We start from the raw sequence: 24618 nt of genomic DNA, 5'->3' as shown, positions 1-24618 counted from the left end.
GTAAAATACGAAATAAAAATTGTTACTATGCGTAGCATATTATTCTGCTTCTTTAAAACTGTCAGATCAAATTAAAATTCAGTTTTGTTGTGCCTTACGACACTTATAAACGAAATATGATACATACATTAAAAAAATAGGTACCATATAAGCACATAAAATAACAACCAAAAACACAAGACATACGTACATTGATACATATCAATAACTTTACGACAAAACACGAAACAACACAACACACAGAAATATAAAGATTGATAAACTTCATAGTAACAAATTTGTTATAATTGGTTACTTTGGTTTTCACAAAAATCTAAACAGAAACTAAAATGGTGTTTACAAAATAAGTATGTAGATTACAAAAGTTTTAAATAACTTTTTTCTTAAATTTTTTACCCATGCATGTTTCTAGATTATTCAAAATAGTTATAATTTTTTACAAATTTTAGAGTTAGCCTACTAATGGTTTTAAAAGTGTCACTAATTGTATAATTGCAAGTTGAAATTCTTAATCCAGAGATATTATTTTGAAGCATTAAAATTGTAATAAAACGTACATAATAAAATATGAATCACTGATTGAACGTCCAGTAAATAGTTAATAAAAATTAAATTTATATAGGAATGTAGCATATTTAAAAGGAATTTAAAAGCCTGAAATTTTAAAATAAGAATATTTTTTTGCTTACTTTCAATTCTATTACAATCAAAATTAGTTATTTAATTCCAAACACCGACACAATATTCTACTTCTTAGCTAATCAATTAGAAGAACAAAGTATACAATCAGGTATTGATGCAGAGAAAGTTATAAATTGAATAAGACCTAAGATATTCAAGTGCATGATGGTGAAAAATAAAAACTTGGCATCCACTATAACTAGAAGGTATTAAAAGTGGTCACCACGTTTCATGTCATTTCATAATTCTAATTAATTGAATAAATTTTATTTCACGAAATGTTATACAATAAAGGCTATCGTAATTCAGAGACGTTTGTAAACTTGAAAACCATATCTGGACAGCTGCAATATCTTACTGAATAGTTTTACAAACATCTTTCCCTATTATATTATCATCACCATCTTTTCTTCATAAATTCTAATTACAGTTATAAGATCATTTATGAAATATTACAGAGTAGTTGAGATAAACTACTACTTTGCGGAACACCTAAAAACACGAAATTGCATTTGCAAATTTGCCTGCAAGGCGTCTATTTGTAGGACAATTAAAACAAATATATACCACGCATTGCTTGACGTGGCCTAAAAGTGATAATTTTTTAATAATAATATAGGGCTGGAAAGTATCAAAGCTTTGCTAATGTTGAAATAAATAGAATATTGTATTTATATCTGGATGTTATACTGGCGCGCGCACACACACACACACTCATAATACTGTGTGTGTTAAAGATGATCATCCTGATTGAAAACTGTTTGGTTTATCAGAAATAATATTTTTAGGAATAAAATTCATGTGCCTATAAATATTTTTTTCGTCAAAAAGTCTAAAATACTACATAACCAAGGTATTGGTCAATAGTTTGTGACTAAAATTTAACTGTCAATAATACTTCAAGAAAATATATACCGATAAATGGTTGAACACACAAAAACTCACTGACTGATACTTAATACAAAAATTTGATGTACGAAAGCAAATTTTTTAGAAATGTTACTTTGAGCGATTGTACAACATGTTGGAATGATAATGCTACAGTTACTGAAAACTAAAAAAAATATTTTTGCAAAACTCCGTTCCCCCGGAGAAACCCCCGGAATGGCCACCGCATGGGGAGCCCAAGAAAAGAAACGGGCTCCCCATTTGGAAGCCACCTGGAAGGTTTTTTTCTGTTCCACCCACCGTTTCTTTGGTAGCCTGACTTGTTACAAGGGATTGTATTCCTACCAGAGAAAATGCCACCATTTTGTCTGGGCAATCCGCCTTGGAGGAGCCGGGGCGCGAACCCGGGTCCTACAAGTCACAAGGCAGGCGCTCTACCCCAGAACCAGAGTGGTAGAGCGGACACTTGCTGTCTTCTTAACACTGACATGATGTTATTCCACTAGTTTACTGTAGTTTCGTGTGTCATTAACACGTGCAGTACGTGCTTTAACAACAATTAACGAACAAATTTATGTATTACTAGATAATGCCCGGCATGCGTTGCAATGCCTCAATCAATTTTTTTTGTAATTTTTTAAACGTATACTAAGCATCTCTCTTCATCTCTCTAATTCTCTATCTCTCTATGTATATCTCTATAACTCTCTCTATCTTTCTATTTATATCTCTATCTCTATATATATATCTTTCTAGCGGACCCGATAGACATTGTCCTGCCCAAATGTACTTTTTGTGAGATATGGATATGGCGGTAAGTATTTCTACGCTGGACATTTTGTATTTTCTCATTATGCCCTTCTCTTGGGCACGCCACTGCCGTTACCAAAAACCTTTCCCATGGTTACGCAGAAGGCAACAACAATGCAAAAGCCCATTGCCATGGAGGCTAATTATCAACAATGCTTAGTTTTTTTTGCTTTTAAAGCGTGTTATTTTTTAGTTTTTCTTAACTCAGAATCGAGATCAAATATCCAATTGTGAATCCAAACCATCCTCGAATCCCCGTGAACTCACACACAAAATTTCATCAAAATCGCGTACAAACAGACAGACAGTAAAAGTACTGTTTTATTATAGTAAGATAGATAGATTATTCTTACATGTTCGCATCCATGCAGTATATGAAAAATCAGCATGCATAGCCCCACACCTATAACTATACGTATCTGCTGCCCACGACTTTTTCCGCATGGAATTTTGTATTATCTTGCACCATTTAGAAATTTAAACATTATAACATAACAGTTGATACAGTTGTAGTAGTTTTCTTATGTTCAAAAATGATAATTTTTCTCATCTCTATTTCAGTCTTTGCAATAAAAATATGTTACTACCTAAATTTTGAGTAAATATGTTTCTACTTTCAAATGTAATGACGGGAAGACACTTCATAAAATGTCTTTGTAAACCACATTTACTGTTTTTTCCGTCTTGAGCTAGAATGTAAAGATTGTCTGCATTACTGACCCGCGAGCAAGCTACATACATTTCAGAGAGAGAGAGAGAGTGAGAGAAAGACACCTATTGAATGTCTATCTAACTAATTTTTTTATGAGAGCATATTTTCATTAAATAAATCATGAAATCATTCAACGATAAAAGCTGTTTATTTAACTAAGTGGACGGGTTCGCCCCAAGGAGAAAATTGACGCGGCGAGACCTCGTGGACATAGAGAAATGACACACACTCACTATTTGTGTGGCTATGAAACATGATTTTTTTCTGCAATTTAAAATGTAATAGGTATACAAAAAGGGTATTGAAAATTGAAACAAATATGGCGACACTATAAACTGTCAGGATCTTTATTTTTTTCTTACTCTCTACTTAGTTCCTTAGAATAGCAAAACTTAATGGCTTCTAATAATGCGTTGCAATTTTTGCTTTTAAAGCGTGTTTTTTTTAGTTTTTCTTAACTCAGAATCGAGATAAAATATCCAATTGTGAATCCAAACCATCCTCACTATTTGTGTGGCTATGAAAAATGATTTTTTTTCTGCAATTTAAATTGTAATATACAAAAAGGGTATTGAAAATTGAAACAAATATGGCGACACTATAAACTGTCAGGATCTTTATTTTTTTCTTACTCTCTACTTAGTTCCTTACAATAGCAAAACTTAATGGCTTCTAATAATGCGTTGCAATTTTTGCTTTCAAAGCGTGTTTTTTTAGTTTTTCTTAACTCAGAATCGAGATAAAATATCCAATTGTGAATCTAAACCATCCTCGAATCCCCGTGAACTCACACACAAAATTTCATCAAAATCGGTCCAGCCGTCTAGGAGGAGTTCAGTGACATACATACGCACACAAGAAATATATATATAAAGATTATGTTCTTCGTTCCGCATGAATTAGGTATGTAATTTCAAAACAGTAAAATTTAATTTGTATAACTAGTCTGGCAATTGTTTAGTTGATTTTCTGCAAACAAACTTACAGTCCCGCTGTACAATAATTATATAGAACTATAGACTAGTAAAAAAATATGTAAAGAGCTTGCACTGTCGATGGTAAACTTATTTTAAAATAAAATAAAAGAGTGTGTTTAGTTAAAATATGTGTTTGCTTACAAACATGAAGTTCTTGTATAACATTTTATTTATTTGGTTTTAAAGCCACAGAAAAGTTAACCTTGTTATTTCACTTAACTTTTTTTTGTTTTACCGTTCATAATATTCAAACAAGGGTGTACTAGAACTCTATCTTTGCTCAACAATGTATAGTTCACAAGCTAACAGAATCTGTTTAGTAAAGGATCTTGATTTGACTAGCGTATTATTCTATCGGGTGAATGTATATAAGCAAGTCCTTGACAGAAGAAATAGTAACAGCGTTTACATGGAACAGCTATAATGTAGCAACGTTTCTAGATGTAGAGAAAGCTTTTGATAGAGTCTTCCACGCAGGCTTAATCTATAAACTATACCAAGCCGATTTCCCCGACTGCTATATAAAATTATTAGCCTCGTATTTAGCCAATCGCTCGTTCAGAGTCACTACAGAGGGGGCACTGTCAGACGAGAAACGAATCAGAGCAGGCGTTCCGCAAGGTAGCATACTGGGGCCCGTTTTATTTAACATTTACATACACGACATGCCTAAACCTGAGCATCGCCTAGTACAGTTCGGCCTATACGCCGACGATACAGTATTGTTTAGTAGGTCACGCAACTTAAATCTTGCAACAGAAAGGCTTCAAACTGCGTTAAACTCACTAGAAAATTGGTGCACGAAATGGCGAATTAAAGTTAATCCTACAAAGTCCGAAGCCATTGTTTTTACGCGGAAACATCTCCCGCCACTAGAAAATAGACCGCAATTAACGCTATTCAATGCAGAAATACCGCACAAAAACGTAGTAAAATATTTAGGCGTACATATGGATCGTAAATTACTATGGCGCGACCATATAGAAGCAAAAAGAAAGGCGGCATTCACGAGATTAATGACACTCTATCCAGTCATGAGTCGACGACGAGGTAGCTCAGTTAAAAACGGATTAACCATATATAACGCGCTAATTAAACCCATTATTACCTATGCGGCACCAGTGTGGGCAACAGCAGCAGAATCCCATCTGAAAAAGCTACAGAGAATACAGAACAAAAGCATTCGTATCGCGACTGAAGCACCTGTGTATTGTCCCGTCAGGGCCATGCATAGGGAGCTAAAACTCGAATTATTAAAGGACTATTATGTTAGGACTACTCAGAAATTCTATGATAAATGTAAATTAAGTGAAAATCCGTTTATTTCCTCCCTTGGCGACAAAGATCCGGATTTGCATCGGAAATATAAAATGCCGGTTTCAATCCTGGCTCACAGGCCCCCGTAGCTGCGCTGTGGTTGGCCGACTCGTCCGGCCAATGAAAATACTACTCGTGAATTAAAATGAAACTTCAAGTTAATTTATACTTAATTACAATAATAAATAGTTAGGCTACCAAACGTAGCGACAAAGAGTGTCGTACTGCATTAAACCTGCCCTCTGCCCTCGCATTCAGTGAAAGTAAACACCGATCGAGCTGGGGATGCCGATACGAGTGGCATGCTGCTTGCTGCCGGGCATGGTAGGCCTGTGGTGCGTCACGACGATATAATTTAAAATTAGTGGTAGAAGTCGTGTCCTGTGATACGTGTTTGCCCGGATAGTTAGTGCAAATAAACACCGATCGAGCTGGGGTTGCCGATACGAGTGGCATGCTGCTTTCCGATGGGTACCACTGCTGCAGGGCATGGCTACTTAAAATTTTGAATATTTAAAACAAAAATACGAGTGCTCTGTTCCCATTCGCCTGTGACTTTATATGTTGGCAGTTCTACCACTATATTTAAGTGCGTAGATATTAAGATACTAAATAAAGTAATATAATATATTAGGCTAAGAGAGAAAAATTAAAAATAATAAAAACAAAAAAAAATCAAATAAAATACCAAAAATATAATAGTTTAATTCATATTAAGTTATTAGCTTTAAGATATCTTAAATAATGTAGCCTACGCTCCGCACTAGCAGAGCGTACACATAGTGAAATATGTTCTGCTTGTGTATGTTTAGTAAGTAAGTTGTTCTAATTTTCTTCTTTTAGTTTAGGTGCTACTGGAGGCGGAGTGGGTGGCCCGGTGTGGCCAGCCACCACCAGGGGCGCTCGCGTCCCTGGTCAGAAGATCCAGAACTGCAGAACAACAAACAATGCGGACATTTAAGTCCAAGCGCCCAAACCCCGCATGGTAGATTCTTTCTGCTCTGACCAACTCTTCTTCCTGAACCATCCTTCTTTCTCCCGTATTGAACCTGCCTGAAATTAATGCATGAAATTTGGCATCCCGCATGAAAGTGCCCAGGGTTTTCCCTGTGTCTATGCAGGTTTTACCTGGGCCCAACTTATCTAGTAGTTTAGTCTAGAGTTAAGAGTGAGGGGAGTTAGTCATGGCGCCAATCGCTGCCATGGCTGGCCAATCCCCTCCTAGCACACGATGCATGCGACCCTCTCCCTGCATGGCTAATCCCAGCATGACTAAGGCGTATAGGCTTCGGCCTGAGACGCACTTAGGTCCCTCCCTAACCCGGACCCCTCCCAAATACACTTAGTTTTAGTTAGGTTAGGAAAAAAAAAAAAAAAAATCAGACCGCTCAGTTTGTTACTGACGACGACGGTGTAAGGATCACCTAGTTTGTTTCATCTGGCGCATAAGTTGCGTAATTACTTGTTCTTGCGAACTCGATGGCATCTTTACCGACTTTAACGACGAACTTGATGGGCATTGTACCATCGTCTACGGGAACCCTGACGTCAGCAAGGACGAAGAAGGAGTAGATACCGTCGGCAACTACGACGTCAACATTGGATGAGACTTCAACAGTCGCGGTACCACCAGCAGAAGAGACTTTAATTCCTGTAGTGCTGGCTGCACAGGAAAACTCGGTGAACTTCGTTTTGCCCTCGATGGAGACTTCAATGGCTGCTTATTCGACAACAACTAACGAAAATCGGTGCTGTTACTGCGACAAGATTTTCTCAAACAACAGCAATGCTCGACGGCATGAGAAGAGAGAATGTGCCAAGAACCTTTATCGTAAAATGATTGTTTGTGAGAAATGCCACAAGTTGTTTGCCAGAAAAGATAATATGAAAACGCACATGAAGACACGCAAAGGTCCTGCTGCGCGGCAGAAAGTAAAGGTTTCGATGCAACAACGATGCATCGATGTGCATAAGAGTATGCCTGGAAATGATACAATTGCAGTAACATCGACATCTGGATCGGGTCTGAAAGGCTCGTCTTCATCACCACGGTATCCTTGCAGCTACTGTCGTTCGCATTTTCCCATGATGCACGAAGACATGAACGGAGTAAATGCAAGAAGAATCCTTCTCGTATAATTTGTCGCTGCGATGAGTGTCATGTTTGGTTTACACGTATTGATAGTTTGCGACGACATGCGAAAAAATGCAACGGTAAAGTCCGTGTGTCTACTGATGAACTACCTGCAGAAATTTAGACTCTTCGGATTAGGTTGAAGACTCGTGAGCGTACAGGCAAAAAAACAGATGAGCAGCAACCGATTGGTATATGACGTCTGGACATGAAACTAAACCTAAGACTGTTATCGGTGCTCTACAGATGGCTTCTACTTGGCGCAGTCTGCATTTCGTGAAACATTGAAAGACTACTATTATTTAAATACTTTTAGTGAGTCAAAATACATTTTTAATTTTCTTGACGATATCAGACAGAACATAATCAACTGTAAAACAACAAAAAAAGCCAAATTGTTGAATATATGATCGATTATCTTTTCCATGGTTTTAAAAAAAAATTGCCGAATGGACAATTATCAGTTATACCTCGATAAACCGTATTACAGATGTGCAAAAATAACCAGTTATGTGGTGTACAAAGTTATAATATCTTTCTTTTAGTACATATTGCAAACTATTCCTTGTCAACTGTTTTCCAATAGAATATTTTGCAAAGTACTGAAAAATCAATTCTGTGAGTTGTCCAAAGTATTTTTCTTCTTTATTTACTGTTCTTGTTGCTTATGTGTCATCGTTGTTAGCCCACTGTGTCCGCCTGTGCTGAAATAACCTTTTTACCAATTCTTTCTACGTGATTTTCTATGTTTTGATGTTCCCTGAGTTTAGCTTATTTTCTGTATGTTTGCACATTTATCTTTCTTGTCTGTTATTGAGGTTTCTTATGACATACATTATAATCAGCAATGGTGTACCTATGTCCTAAATTATATGTATAATCAATCTCCCCAATTGCAAGAACCATAAAAAAAAGAAAAATTAAAGTATTTATTTGGTATTTGAAACCCGTACGTTCACAAAAAAAATGTATTTTAAATAAACTTACCTATATTTTATTTCGTAATAATCTCAAAATATCAAGTGTAGTATGTATGGAGAATTTAACTTCATAACGAAATTATTATATCTACTTTAGTTTTTGAACTGATGGAAAGGTACGAACATAATAATTTAAAACAACAAAATTATAAGAAAAGTGAAATCTCTTGTAGAAATTTTTTTTTGTACAAAATATATATATATATATATATATATATATATATATATATAGGACGAAAATAAACATACACAAACATTAAATGAACTTTCGATGCTGTAACAGTAAAAACATAATACATGTTTTTTACTATTACACGTATAAATATCACACATCCAAAATAAAAACACCGAAATCCAATTTCTGTTACAATTAAAGTTACAAATAATATAAATAGCGATCACTGCGATGTGCAAAAATATTAAATAAAAACTTTCTGTAGTTGAGTACTCAAAGATGTTCACGTTTAATAATCCCGATGATTTAATTAAGTTTCTGAGGTAAGCTATTACCAAGAATTCTGTACTCAGAAGTACTGCAAGTTACATCAAAATATAGTTGTATTCAAATAATATGAATTTTATAAATAAGTAAGCAAATATAACAAAACTAGTGTCATTTAAATTCTTAGTCTTCAGAAACTGATAGATTTAAGTTCAATACTATCATTACCTAAAATTCCGGCGATGTCAGTATGAAATGTATCTTTTAATTTGACATCTCCAACACTATCATTGATTTAGTACTTAATTTAAGATTTTGAAAATGCCTATTTGCAAACAGTTGTTTGAATAGCTTTCCAGTATTAGCTGCGCATATTAAGAACGGTAAAAAACAAAAATAAAAGTTAAAAGTGAAATAACACCAAGGTTAACATTTCTGTGGCTTTAAAACCAAATAAATAAAATGTTATATAAGAACTTCATGCTTGTAAGCACACACATATTTTAACTAAACACACTCTTTTATTTTATTTTAAAATAACTTTACCATCGACAGTGCAAGCTCTTTACATATTTTTTTACTAGTCTATAGTTCTATATAATTATTGTACAGCGGGACTGTAAGTTTGTTTGCAGAAAATCAACTAAACAATTGCCAGACTAGTTATACAAATTAAATTTTACTGTTTTGAAATTACATACCTAATTCATGCGGAACGAAGAACATAATAATACATAAATTTGTTCGTTAATTGTTGTTAAAGCACGTACTGCACGTGTTAATGACACACGAAACTACAGTAAACTAGTGGAATAACATCATGTCAGTGTTAAGAAGACAGCAAGTGTCCGCTCTACCACTCTGGTTCTGGGGTAGAGCGCCTGCCTTGTGACTTGTAGGACCCGGGTTCGCGCCCCGGCTCCTCCAAGGCGGATTGCCCAGACAAAATGGTGGCATTTTCTCTGGTAGGAATACAATCCCTTGTAACAAGTCAGGCTACCAAAGAAACGGTGGGTGGAACAGAAAAAAACCTTCCAGGTGGCTTCCAAATGGGGAGCCAGTTTCTTTTCTTGGGCTCCCCATGCGGTGGCCATTCCGGGGGTTTCTCCGGGGGAACGGAGTTTTGCAAAAATATTTTTTTTAGTTTTCAGTAACTGTAGCATTATCATTCCAACATGTTGTACAATCGCTCAAAGTAACATTTCTAAAAAATTTGCTTTCGTACATCAAATTTTTGTATTAAGTATCAGTCAGTGAGTTTTTGTGTGTTCAACCATTTATCGGTATATATTTTCTTGAAGTATTATTGACAGTTAAATTTTAGTCACAAACTATTGACCAATACCTTGGTTATGTAGTATTTTAGACTTTTTGACGAAAAAAATATTTATAGGCACATGAATTTTATTCCTAAAAATATTATTTCTGATAAACCAAACAGTTTTCAATCAGGATGATCATCTTTAACACACACAGTATTATGAGTGTGTGTGTGTGTGCGCGCGCCAGTATAACATCCAGATATAAATACAATATTCTATTTATTTCAACATTAGCAAAGCTTTGATACTTTCCAGCCCTATATTATTATTAAAAAATTATCACTTTTAGGCCACGTCAAGCAATGCGTGGTATATATTTGTTTTAATTGTCCTACAAATAGACGCCTTGCAGGCAAATTTGCAAATGCAATTTCGTGTTTTTAGGTGTTCCGCAAAGTAGTAGTTTATCTCAACTACTCTGTAATATTTAATAAATGATCTTATAACTGTAATTAGAATTTATGAAGAAAAGATGGTGATGATAATATAATAGGGAAAGATGTTTGTAAAACTATTCAGTAAGATATTGCAGCTGTCCAGATATGGTTTTCAAGTTTACAAACGTCTCTGAATTACGATAGCCTTTATTGTATAACATTTCGTGAAATAAAACTTATTCAATTAATTAGAATTATGACATGGTAAGAAATGACACGAAACGTGGTGACCACTTTTAATACCTTCGAGTTATAGTGGATGCCAAGTTTTTATTTTTCACCATCATGCACTTGAATATCTTAGGTCTTATTCAATTTATAACTTTCTCTGCATCAATACCTGATTGTATACTTTGTTCTTCAAATTGATTAGCTAAAACGTAGAATATTGTGTCGTAGTTTGGAATTAAATAACTAATTTTGATTTTTTTTTTCAATTTTAAAATTTCAGGCTTTTAAATTCCTTTTAAATATGCTACATTCCTATATAAATTTAATTTTCATTTTCTATTTACTAGATGTTCAATCAGTGATTCACATTTTATTATATAAGTTTTATTACAATTTTTGATGCTTCAGAATAATATCTCGGTTTGGATTAAGAATATAAACTTGCAATTATAGAATTAGTGACACTTTTAAAACCATTACATAGTAGCTCTAAAATTTGTAAAAAAAATTATAATTTTGAATAATCTAGATAATTGCATGGGTAATAAACTTAAGCAAAAAGTTATTTAAAACTTTTACAATCTAGATATTTATTTTGTAAACACCATTTTAGTTTCTGTTTATGATTTTAGTGAAAACAAACATAGTAATAATAATAATAATAATAATAATAATAATAATAATAATGTAAATACAAGCTGCAAAATTAAGTAATTTGTTGTTACTCTAAATTAAAAAACGTTAGCATAATTGAAAAGTATGTCGTATAACACTTACCTAACTACACAGAATAGCAATAAATAAAACAATGAATCCATTCAACAGTTATTAACATTTGATGCCTAACACTGCTTTTTCAATACCGTCTGACTACATTTGGTCCTACGGAATTGCGACATTGTCTTAGGGACACCTGTATTTCGCGAATACATTTCGTGTCAAGGTATTTCACAAAATACTGTAGCTTTTCTCCAGTGGTTATTGGCTGAGGTCGGTGAGAGGTGTCGTCCCGCTCTTGACGGGGGCCAATGAGAATGTGGTCACCGTACTGCTGCACCCTCACAATTTGCCATGGCTCTTAGAACAAGATACAGTGTTTTGTGAAATACCTTGACATGAAATGAAATCGCGAAATACAGGTGTCCCTAACTATTGCATCTTAAATATAATATAGATAGCAACTAATAGAGCCGATAAAAATAGTATTTCACTAAAATAATCAAACACAATTTACCTGTGAAAGGTTATCTTCTTATGCTTTTCGTTCAGTAAATGGCTCTCAGTTTTCCTAGAACTTCTGTTCACACAACAATACGCAACACACGATGCCATAATATATTAATATATTATGCTTTATAGATTGTCACACTGGTTCAAAATCACACATTCTACTTCTAAAACAACCAAACATTTGAGAAATTACAACAGATTCATCTACTACATCCAAAAACCAAATTAACGTTACATAAATTAACAAACTTTCAACTACTTGCAATGTAATCAAATGGCGAAATCAACGATGTTATTCACTAAGCAATATGGCGGACCTTCCCCCTCACCTTTCCCCTCCTGACTTCAAACCCCTCATCTAAACGATGTGTTTATGTTCCATCTGGTCCATTTACTTATCTCTGCGCCAAACAGACCTCGCCGCTGTTCCCAGAAGCCTTCGCGGCGCGCTGCCCGACCTCTTCGGCAGTTCTTGCGCCAGATCATATCGCGCACTTTTAATTTCTGCAGAGCGGATGGAGGATTGCCGTAGATATAGTTACCGTTTTGCTTGGTGAGTTTAAAAAAAAAAAAACACGTGTTGCCCATAGCTCCAGCCACCGCTGTCTTCGTACTGTACAGTTCTGCGCAAACTTGACGAACACGCCACCAGAACTGGAGGACGTTTCGCAGTCGCACTTGTGAACAGGGCTGTGGCTGCCCGGAAGGCGAAGATTTCACCGATGTTTCGGTCGACCTCGCAGTCACCATCATCAGGGTGAATTCTTCGCCTGCTATTCAGACCGTGGGCGCGATAGCCTGCAATCCTTATTGCATGCCAGCGTGTATAGATTTTTTTTTTAAATAATGGACAAGAGATATCCATACTGAATGACAGATATTTGTACATTTACATGAAAACAACTGTAAGTTCCTTGAGTGTGTCAGATGTTTGACACCTAAAAATTACTCTGTAAAGAAACACGCCTTTTAGCCATGTTCACTCCTCTATATATAATTATAAAAAAAAAAAAAACATTTTAAAAACTTATCCCGGAAACCAAATTACTTTTCGGTCCCACAGCGAATTCTTAAATGCTTTTCGTAGACAGGCCTCACGCGGATATGTTGAGAAGTTTTTTTTGAAATCGTGTTGTTTTTTTCACCGGGTAAGGCGGGGCCATGAAGACTTCTCAATGCTCTACTTAATGAGAGCCTTACATTTCGGGACAAGTTGCGTGGCACAGGCTATATAGCCCGTGGGCTCCGGGAAGCCTTCTTTTCACAGACGAGAGAGCCAAACGTTTTTTTTTTGTTCATTGTAACTCATGATAACTAATGGTCAATTAGGTTAGGTTAGCTACATTATAAATACTTTAAAACATTGTGGATGGTTGATTTGGTTAGATTAGCTACATTAAAGATACTGTGAAATCATGTAAACAGTTTCCTATCCCTGGATAGCTACATATTAAAAAGTTATTTGCTAAGCAACCATAAAATGATTTTACAGTATTTTTAATGTAGCTATAATTAACTAATATAACCAACCATCCACAATGTTTTAAAGTAGATATTTATAATGTAGCTAACCTACCCTAATCGACCGCAAAATTTAATGCCACGCCGGTTTATACAATGAGATAGAACGGGAAAAAAAGAGCGAGCATGGACTTCGGGGGACTTCGGGTGTGGCTCTCTCGTCTGTGAAATGAAGGTTTCCCTTAGGAAGAGTGGACTAGGTAGGTACTCGCGGTGTTTGTTTTTTTTCGCTCGCCGCGAGAGTTCGCACGTGTTTGCTTGCCGAGGCCGGACGCTGGTAGTCTGCAGCCGGAGTCAACAATGTCCCACGAGCCTCCTCAGCGGCCTTTGATGGCCGCGCAAGTCTGGTCCAACTGCGGAGATCCGCGCGGCGCTGGTGGCGATTTGCGTGCAATTACAAACGTTTTCAAAATCATTCATGAGCCTCCATTAAAATACAGTAAATGTTATATTATCTTTGAAAGATTTGTGCAATGGGAGTGCATGACTTGATGTAAGCTTTTGGACATACGCCATTGCTAAGCACATGTATGTGTAGAAGAAAACTAAAAAAAAAACCAAAAGACAAAAAGTCAAATCAAGCAAACAACCACAGTTGACAATAGCAATTTTTTTTGCTTAATTTCTGTTTTTGTCTTTTGGGTTTTATGTAGTTTTCTTCTACAGACATAAGTACATGTGCTTAGCAATGGCATATGTCCAAAAGCTTACATAAAGTCAGTAAATGTTATGCCACGTTATGTTTTAAGTTGGAAATATATCCGCTCGGTTGACATAAAAAAAAATAAGCGCGTGTAACTCGGGCCACATAAGTGCTCTCTATATTTATTTCTCTTTGGCGTCAGAAACGTTTTCAAATCATTGTTGCACGGAAAACATTGCATTAAAATTTGGGGAAGCCTACGATTCACTCGTCCTTCTGGACATACCCCGAATACTCACGTTGGCAAGCCTTCTTTTCACAGACGAGAGAGCTAAACACGAAGTTCATGCTCGCTTTTTTTCCCCGTACCACAACAGGTGTAGTTATTTGGGGGAAACCGTTTACATGATTTCACAGTATCTTTAATGTAGCTATCCTAACCAAATCAACCGTCCACAGTGTTTTAAAGTATTGATAATGTAGCTAACCTAACCTAATTGACCATTAGTTATCATGAGTTGTATATTTATTTACAATGAACAAAAAAAAACGAAAATGCACGATTGGGCGTTTGGCTCTCTCGTCTGTTGAAAGAAGGCTTGTTCAACGTGAGTATTCATTCGGGTATGTCCAGAAGGACGAGTGAATCGTAGGCTTCCCTAAAATTTGGCCTTGAAATTGTAATTTTACTTTCTTCGGGCCCAAAGAAGTTTCACTTAAAAAAAAAAAAAAAAAAAGTGAGCGAGTGTTTCAGATGTTTGGAGGGTGAAAAATATGTGGCAATCACCAAACTATTTTTACATGGGAGGATTGTTTTTTTGTTCTTTTTTACAATGCACTATATCTAATGCTTTGCACATGATTTATATGATTTGGCGTGTCATGCTCTCAGATCTTGTTATAAACAAAGCACAAAGACGTCTACACAGAGAAGAAGACATAAATCTCGCCATATCAACAGTTAGACTGACAAGTCTATTAATGCAATCAAGGCTACGTATCATCATAATTAGCGTATCTAGGTTCTCAATATATACTTCTTGACATCTTGGTCTTTTGACTGCGCAGTTTCTGAGTTTTGTACTTATTTTTATCCCCAATGCCACATTGCGACATTTTTCTTATGTTCTTGATCTACAAGCATAAAAATAATTTACATTAATTCAAAAAGGGAAATTCATTTATAAATTTAATTTTTTTTACAAAATACTGTATTTATTTTACTTGTAACGTGAATATTGTGGTGTTTCTTTAGCCTAATTTATTTTGTTCTAAATAAAAAAAAATCATTAAAACAGATTTGTAAATAATTATGTACTATAATTATTAAAACATTCTAAGTGTTATTTTATTTTTAAAAAAATCCCATCGAAATACTAAACTTCTGAAAAGTTTTTTTTTATTCGATATCAAAATATGTTTATTAATAATTTAAAAAAAAGAAAATAATGAAAAATGTTTTTCCTTTCTGCTTTCTGGATTCAGATATAATAATGTTAAAAAATATATGTAACTGAAACAAGTCACAAATGAAAATAATAATACCTACATTACGAACTACAAATTTATAGTAATTAAATAATTTCTAACTATTACTTCAAATAATCTAATCTTAGGTAAAATAAAATTGCAAATTGTTTGGGAGAAGTCTTTAAGTAATATTTGTTATATATGTGGGTGTATGTATATATATATAATTTTTTTCGAACTCCTGCTGCAGTTTTGCACAATCAACGAAACAACGACCATAATGCGGACACATTCTGACTGCCTTTACCTTGGGAAGCCTTCTTTTCACAGACGAGAGAGCCAAACTCCCGATCGTTCATCTTTGGTTTTTTTTTGTTCATTGTAAAAGGTTAGGTTAGCTACATTATAAATACTTTAAAACATTGTGAACGTTTGATTTGGTTAGGATAGCTACATTAAAGATACTGTAAAATCATGTAAACGGTTTCCTAGCCCTGGATAGCTACATATTAAAAAGTAATTTGCTAAGCAACCATAAAATGATTTTACAGTATTTTTAATGTAGCTATACTTACCTAATATAACCAACCATGCACAATGTTTTAAAGTATTTATAATGTAGCTAACCTGTCCTAATCGACCGCAAAATTTAAAGCCACGCCGGTTTATACAATGAGATAGAACGAAAAAAAAAAGCGAGCATGAACTTCGGGGAACTTCGGGTGTGGCTCTCTCGTCTGTGAAATGAAGGCTTCCCCTTTCCCTTACCCAGAATCAAATATCTCCGCACAGTCTGCAAATGGTGGCCCCAATTTTGCAGTCTCGCATCTGCATACAATGATTTTCTTATACCTGCTCTGTTACTCAGAGCGTATTGTAGCTAATAGTTCAGATCACCGCCACAATGGAGGCGTGGCGCTGCAGACGAGATGGTTCTTTTGTCCAACACAAACAACAAATTCACGATGATGTCACTTTGGGGCCATGAAGACAATTTAGCTAAAGGTTCTTGTTACGTATGCCCGGCATACGTACATTGATGACGCCAGCGCGGGGCCTAACCGCGCGCTCGATGCAACATGTTCAACACCAGTTGACGCGGTGCACGGCAGGACGTAGTCAACAAACAGTCAGTACAGTCTTTGAATATATATATTCAAAGGTACAGCCAACGAACTGCAGATATCCTTATTCTTGTAATTTATTTCGTTAACGTGCATCAATGTTCTGCCTTCAGCATTACAGTATGGTTTATTGTCGCTTCATGTATTTTGATGTAAATTCACGTAATTTGATTTGACAGTGTAACCCGACGCATTGCCGCGGGCATTATGTACTAGTTGAGTAGCCCCAAGCGCAGTGTTTTTGTTAAGGCGCTTTCACTTAAGTAAGGGCTGTCCTAAACAAATGTGATTTTTTTATACCTTGAAGTTAATATTTGTTTGTGACGAAGGGTATGTGTATTTGAAGAATAAAAAGTTGATATCTAACACTTAGCACACCTCTGTCTACCACATCACCCCTTGTTCCTCTATGCGTTTGACACGAGAGATTACATTCTCTTTAAATAAAAATAAAATAAAAAAATAAATTTAAAAAAAAACTTGTTTTTGATTTACAATATTTTAAAGTTAAGATCGCACGACACCAGTAGAGAGAGGTTGGACAGAAGTCATCTTAAAAACTAAATGTTCTGTTAATTCACGAAGAATAGATGCAATCGGAAAAGAGCAACAGTTGTTTGCTTGGATGATTGATGTACGTGTCAAGTGTCAACGTAAATGGCAGAGAGCAAAAACCAAGAAGATTAAGTTTATGAAGATATAAATATAATGTTAGTAGTTGGTATGAAATCTGATGGCGGTTTTAAAATATTTAAATCAATTAGTCCTCAATGACGTACAACTGGCCCTGTGGCGCAATGGATAACGTGTCTGTCTACGGATCAGAAGATTCCAGGTTCGAATCCTGGCAGGGTCGGATAATTGTTTTCGGATTACACTTTTAATTATGCCGATCTCACATAATAAAAATTGGTAGATTGTTATAGAAAAATATCAACATTTTAAAATTTTAACCCACGAAAAAAAATTCAAAATTGCTATGCACTTTTTAAGTCAATTCAAACCTTTTTTTAAGGGTCTTCTGTGGTTGAACAGTAGGTATGTAATAACTATCGAAATACTGACTACACCTCGTCAAATTTCGCTAGGTTTGCAATTTAAACCCCATTACATTTCGTCGGATCTCCATCTGTTATATCCTAGATAGAGCCACATTTTTAGGTAAAGGGAAAATTTTGTACTTTTTTTTTTCAAGTTTTCTACAGTAGGTAACTGCTCCCGGATGATGGCGACTGCAATGTCGACCGAAACGTCGGTGAATTATTCGCCAAGGACGCGGCTACAACCCAGAACCAAGCTACTTCAGACAATGGCCGTGAAAGCCTGCGAACATTATTAGAATTGTTATTAATTTATTTAATGAGAAAGTAAGAATTTTGTTTCTAGCGCTTCGAGTCCAGTACAAAATCTACTTAAAAAAAAAAAGTAATCTGACTTGGCCAAAGTAGGAACGACGCGGATGTGGAAGAGACGGTGACACCCAGTTCGTCGCAGCCACAGAACAAGGAGGGAAATAAAGAAGTGCGACTCTTACTGTGGAAACTGAAACCATGTTTCACGCGACATGTGTCGCTATCTGTTGGGCGGGCCCAGAAATACCAGCAAATAAAAAAATCTGAATAGAGGTTCTCATACAAAGTTTTTTTTTGTTATATTAAGTTATCCCCTTGGCGGCGCAAAACTAATCGATGCGAATATATACTTAATGCTGTTTTGTAATAAACCGTCATGTAATAAATAAAGGAGTAGGAGGTGCAAAAGCTCATTGTATTAAAATTATATTAAAATTAGTGGCTACCTAAATAGAGTGAATTATCACCGAGTTTGTTTGCCTGATAATAGCTTATACATTACTTCTCCTAATAAATTAATGTAGTTATGTCAGCAATATATTATGAAAACTACCATCTAGCGGACGGGCCCATAACTACTTCAAAAAAACTAGGTCTCAGTCTCGGTAACTAGAGTTTCTCCCCCCGTGGTCGCAGCGTCGCGGTGTTGACGGATTCGCCGTTGGTCGTGGGAAGCGACAGTCGCGGCGCTGACGACCCCTCGGCGTGGATCGACGCAGGGGAGGACTATTCGAACATCCATCACCGCGATGAAGGCATTCCGCCGCCCTTCCTCCTCCTCACTCCACCCTGTCCGTGGACGGTTCTTGACGTCACGGGGCGTCATCCCCTCCCCATCCCCCACCGCCACACACCCCCTCACACACCACTCAACACACCGAACCAAAGTGGAAGTCTCGAGAGGGACTTCTATAACAATGCGGTGCTTCTCGGATGACTGGAAACTTCTCCCTCAACAGACCTCAAAAAACCTCCACCTCCAGGGCAACAATACACTAGCTCTTCTTCACCAGCTCCATATAACAAGCCGTTGCATCTTCATTAATCTTGCAAAGAGAGAGATGGGTAAAGTGACTTCGTTTGTTTTCTTCTTCTTCTATTTTTTTTGCTTGTAAGATGTAATCTCGAACACTAATGTATCCACTTAAAAAAAAGTTTAAAAAAAAGTTTTTACTGTTATAAAGCTACAGTACTTTTTAAAAAAAGTCCGTATGATATAGCAATGTTTGTAGCTAAAAAAAATGACTGCTTAAAGTTGAGTAAACATTAAAAAAATATGATGATCTATGTTTATACATGTTGGATAGTCACTAAGCACGGTAATACGGCCGCAATACTTAGCTATTGCAATAGCGATCAGAAAAATGCCCATGTGTTGTGGTTCAATGAAAATTTCCGTTTTGTAATGAAATTGACAAATATAATTTTTATCGCTATTACTATATGGTGGTAATGCTGTGGAAATCAGTCTGTTGTTTTCATAACGATAAAGTTACATGAGAGAGAGCGAGAGAGAGAAAGATCTTTGTCATCATCAGAACGGAAACAGAACCGGTCAAAGGTGTATTTCACAAAACCTTCCTGGTTGTAAGAAAATACCTAGCATGAATTCAAATGTCTTCTTATTAGCTGTAATGCATTAAGATACCGAGATACTGATTGATCGCGGAATATTATACTGTTCGTTAAGCTTCATTACACGCCGAGTGCGTTCGGAATTTTTTTTTTACTATAGGCTCTGATAGGTGTGAAAATGGAAAATTTGATTGTTAATATTTCTCACAACTTGATGCGAATACCTGTTTAAATGTTCTTTCATCCACAACTCAATTCCTTTAACTCCAGCGGTTTTCAAGCTAGGTCCCGACACAGAGCTAAGTTGGGTTTCTTTTTTGAAATATGTACTATCCTGACGCCAGGTGCGGACAGACATTCGTGCATTGCATGTGTTCTCTTACGAGGACTGCGCCAAGACGGGTAGTTTTCTTTACCCATCAGTGCTTTTGTTGTACTGTAAGCAAGGACATAACGCAATTATACGAGTCCTGCTTACTCGCTTGGACCGCGCTTATGCGGTAAGCTCAGCTGACACGTCAGCGCCTCGACCGCTGGGCGCGGACAAACACGACTGCACGAGTCGTCTCCCTCGCCTGGACCGCGCTAATGCGGGCAGTTCTGGCTGACATGTCAGCACCTCGACCACTGGGCGCGGACAAACACGACTGCACGAGTCGTCTCCCTCGCCTGGACCGCGCTAATGCGGGGCAGCTCTGGCTGACACGTCAGCGCCTCGACCGCTGGGCGCGGACAAACACGCGTGTGATATTAGTGGTCGCTGGCGTGGGTTGCGCTGAGGCGGGCCGCCACCCGGGGAGCCGCTGTGTTATTGGGGCGCGTGAATCACAGGGGCGCCTTCGGGCGGGCAAGACGCCGCACAATCGCGGGATTGATCGCCAGGAATAACATCCCCCTCCTTCCCCCCTTCATCAACCCACAAGCTCTCTCACTGCAGCCAACTCGACGGGAATATAATCCCCTCCCCCGCGGCGCTCCCTGATGCACGGCTCGCTGGCACCGGGAACAGCAAACCCCCCACTCCACCACCACAGGGCAATGACGTAGGTCCTCGGGCAACGGGAACACACTTATCTCCTCCTAACACTCGGCCGGGCACCGCGCGCCATCTTCCGTAAATCAGGGCGACCAACAACACACGCGCTATTTCCCAGTGAAAGAAGCGTCTTTCATGTTGGCTGGCGGTTAAAAGAAAATGGAAACAAAAAAAATCGTAAAGGCCAGAGTTCAGCCTTAAAAGTAACACAGGTTTTAAGACCATATTTCACAGATATTTTTATTTTGCTATATGTAAAAGAGTTGCTTTTAAATTTTAGTTGTTTGCAGTTTAAAAAAAAACTTGTTCAAAATATTACGCTTGAAATTTGATAATACCTTGTTTAAGGTTTATAATTATCTCTTCATTTGTATTTGACGTGATCTGCTTATGAAAGGGATAAATCAAATGCCAAATTTGTACTGACCGGAATAATTCACGGATTCATTCGGCGATAGGCTAGAAGTCAAATACATATACCTTTTAGATGATTTTTCTATTGGCTTACTGTTCATCTGTACGAATCTCAACCAATTATAAACCCTCAACCAAAGAAGGATCGAATCACAGACAAACCAGCTGAGACGACTCACAAGTCAGCAGCCAATGAACTGGCGTTATTTTCCCGAGTGTACAGGGGAATGTGCAGTCTATCCTGAAGGCTATTGAAACCGCGAATTTTTCCGGTCCCTGCAAATGTGTGTTTTAGCCCTGAGTGTTGCTTGAATTTGGCGTTAATATTTTAGTAAAACCACAATTAAATTCTCAAACTGAAAATTTTCAGATTTTGTTAGCTGATGGTTTGAAACTTAATCTGTAAAATAAAATATAATTTGATAGTTTCAATAATTTGCCACACCCGAAACATATCCATCCAGTTCTGCAACAATGAATTTCTTTTATTACACTTGTCTACAACACTCTTCTCTGAACTGTACATGAGTAGCGCGCATTCACTCTTAGGCCGCGCGGAATTGTGTTTCTCCCTCTGGCAGTTGGCTGGGTCTTACCTTGAAGATTAGCAACAAAAAATTCTCGAGGTACAAAGGACAGTGAACATCGGTAGGAAGAAGTAAGGTGAAATAAACAAACATTTTAACAAAAAAAACCGACTTCAAAATAAACAACTCCAACACAAAATAATATGCACTAAAAAGTAAAAAAATAATTGTGTATTCTTCTACAACTTAATAATCAAATTACTTTTTCTACTCATCAATATGTATGTACGATCTATGTGTTTACCACGCAAGAAGGTAGGTAGGTACCAACCCACTTCAAATATAACTCAACACATACCTATGAATAACAAACAATGATCAAAATGTTTTATAGAGTTCTCCTAAGTAAAATGAAATGAAAAATATTAGACTACTTAAAAGTCAATCAAATTATTACGATAATATAATGTAGTTACAATTATTGTTATTTTTGGAGTCGGTGTCAGCCAAGTATGCTATTTCTTAAAATATTATCTTATTGTTATTGTTAGGTATATTGTAGTGTTTCCTTGTCTTACACCGACTCCAAAAATAACAATAATTGTAACTACATTATATTATCGTAATAATTTGATTGACTTTTAAGTAGTCTAATATTTTTCATTTCATTTTACTTAGGAGAACTCTATAAAACATTTTGATCATTGTTTGTTATTCATAGGTATGTGTTGAGTTATATTTGAAGTGGGTTGGTACCTACCTACCTTCTTGCGTGGTAAACACATAGATCGTACATACATATTGATGAGTAGAAAAAGTGTGCCGTTGTAATGTTGGTGGCACTTGCTCAACTTATTTATTTATAATTTTTTTTCTTTTTTTTTTTGGGCTAACTGGTTTCCACACGTTTTCAGTGTTTTATATTGGTATTTGTTAATGGTAATATGTTATTTAAATATTTCAAAGTTAATTCTAAACGAAGTTGTAATAATTTTAATTATGTGTAATTTAAATGTTTGAACATCAAGTTTTTTTATTGTGTCAATGTAATTTTTTTGAATCTATTATGAATAATGTGTTTACAATTTAATTATTATGGTAAATATGTGAAGGTATGTTTAAGACATTATAAGTCAATCTTTTGTAATAGAATTAATGCTCCATTAATAATCGATATGTTTTAAAAAAAAGTACTCTCTACGAGTGCCATGTTCAATGTCCTTCTTCGTCTTGCACTTACTGACCACAAACGGTCTTTTCCAGCACTTTGACGCCATGATGTAGTAACTCAAAAATTCGTTCTTGTGTGATTTAAAGTTTTCAAGATGCATTAAGCATCTACAACCGCACTAAGTGGTAAGTTTTGTTGTTTTATGTCTCAATAACGTAGGGTAATATTTGTAACACCGGGCGTGTTAATATTCTTTGTTATTTTATGTTAATTAGCGGTTCCACGATACCGGCCACGCGGTAATCCACGATACCGGTCATGTGGTACACTTGAACCAACTTGTGCTGTGGTGTTGGGGGCCTGTCCCCGGCAGCCCGGAAGCAAAATGATGTGACCGCACCTAATTCAGGAAAGCCGACGACTATTTCATTATTTTTGGCATGAACTACTAACATTTTTTTTAATCAACTCTACATAATGTGAAAATTTCGTGAACTTAACCTCATCGGACTTCTCTTCAAACTTTGTCTTCTCTTCTATCTTAAAGAATTTTTTTTTGAACCAATGTAAAGTCTTATTTAAAATATGTAATTTACAAGCAACGAAACAATGTAACATGGACTAAAGATATTTTGATAAACAAAAAAAATTTTTTGTTTTGTAAGGAATTCATCATGTAATTATTAATTTGTTTTAATAGTAAACAAAAAAAATTTTTATTCGTTTTTGTAAGGGGCCCCAGATAAGATAAAACTTAAACATAATAAAATCAGTATCATGTAAGAAATAATTTAAAATACTAGTGATAATATAATATGGTAATATAATATGGTCAGAGTGTTGAGATTTAAAAAATAATTTACATAAAAAATAAATTATTTATCTGAAATTGTCCTTTTTATTTAATCATTGAATAATACTCTTATAGTTTATTGTGAGTGTGCATGACCAGTCAGCCCTGTTGATACTCTAACTAACCCCTCTGCACATCGAAACACTTCATGAGCCTTGGTCCACGAGCTTTCAGCATCCGCCTGCCTTTGTTCATAACCTCAAATATTTTATGAATAGAGGTAAGGTGTGGTGCAGTAATGGTAGCAGAGCGTGGTTCTGAAGTTGTTTTGATGTGCATTTGTGCATGTGTAGATTTTGTCTTGCATGTGCCCCTACCTCAACAGCGGTGCTATTCTGGAGGTGACAACACTTTTGGGTTAATTTGTTTTATTTTGTTGTTTGTTTATATTTTGTATTTTTAATCATGCCTTCGACAGTAGTACCAGAATTCCTTTTAAAGGATGAGTTGACATTTGAATGTCAGTTGCGTGGTGTTCAGCACCAAGAAGCCACAGCAGCTGTTTTGCGTAAGAAACTTCGCACAGCAATCAATAATGATGTACCTATTGTTCAAGACAATTTAAAGAGTATTGACCCCAATCATGAATTCAATATGTGCTCGAGTAAAATTCTAGTTTTACAGGAGATAGTCACTAATTTGACTGATGATGAAAACTTTGCCCTAACCTTGCCCAGAGTCAGAAATCGTTTATCTCATTTGCACAGACGTGTTCAATTGCTTTTAGAGGTTCATGCCTCTGTATTGTCTGAGGTCCAAGTTGCCTCCTTACAAAATGTTATAATTGAGGTTAAGAGACTGTTAGATATTGTAAACAAGTCAGAAACAGAA

At 36.2% G+C, this 24618-nt stretch overlaps 1 protein-coding gene and 1 non-coding gene across 3 annotated transcripts in view; one reads left to right on the top strand and one right to left on the bottom strand.

The window, feature by feature from the left end:
* LOC134528512 (xaa-Pro aminopeptidase 1-like) overlaps positions 1 to 24618 on the bottom strand; it is a 116188-nt gene that overhangs the window by 48717 nt on the left and 42853 nt on the right. The gene's annotated exons all lie outside the window — the stretch shown is intronic.
* On the top strand, positions 17643 to 17715 carry Trnar-acg (transfer RNA arginine (anticodon ACG)). Its single transcript has one exon. It is a non-coding gene; the product is annotated as a tRNA-Arg (tRNA).

The sequence above is a fragment of the Bacillus rossius genome, chromosome 1 (assembly GCF_032445375.1).
Source record: "Bacillus rossius redtenbacheri isolate Brsri chromosome 1, Brsri_v3, whole genome shotgun sequence".
In the NCBI taxonomy this organism is placed as follows: domain Eukaryota; kingdom Metazoa; phylum Arthropoda; class Insecta; order Phasmatodea; family Bacillidae; genus Bacillus; species Bacillus rossius.
Note: the sequence above shows the minus strand (reverse complement) of the source record. Positions and strands in the feature narration are given on the sequence as shown.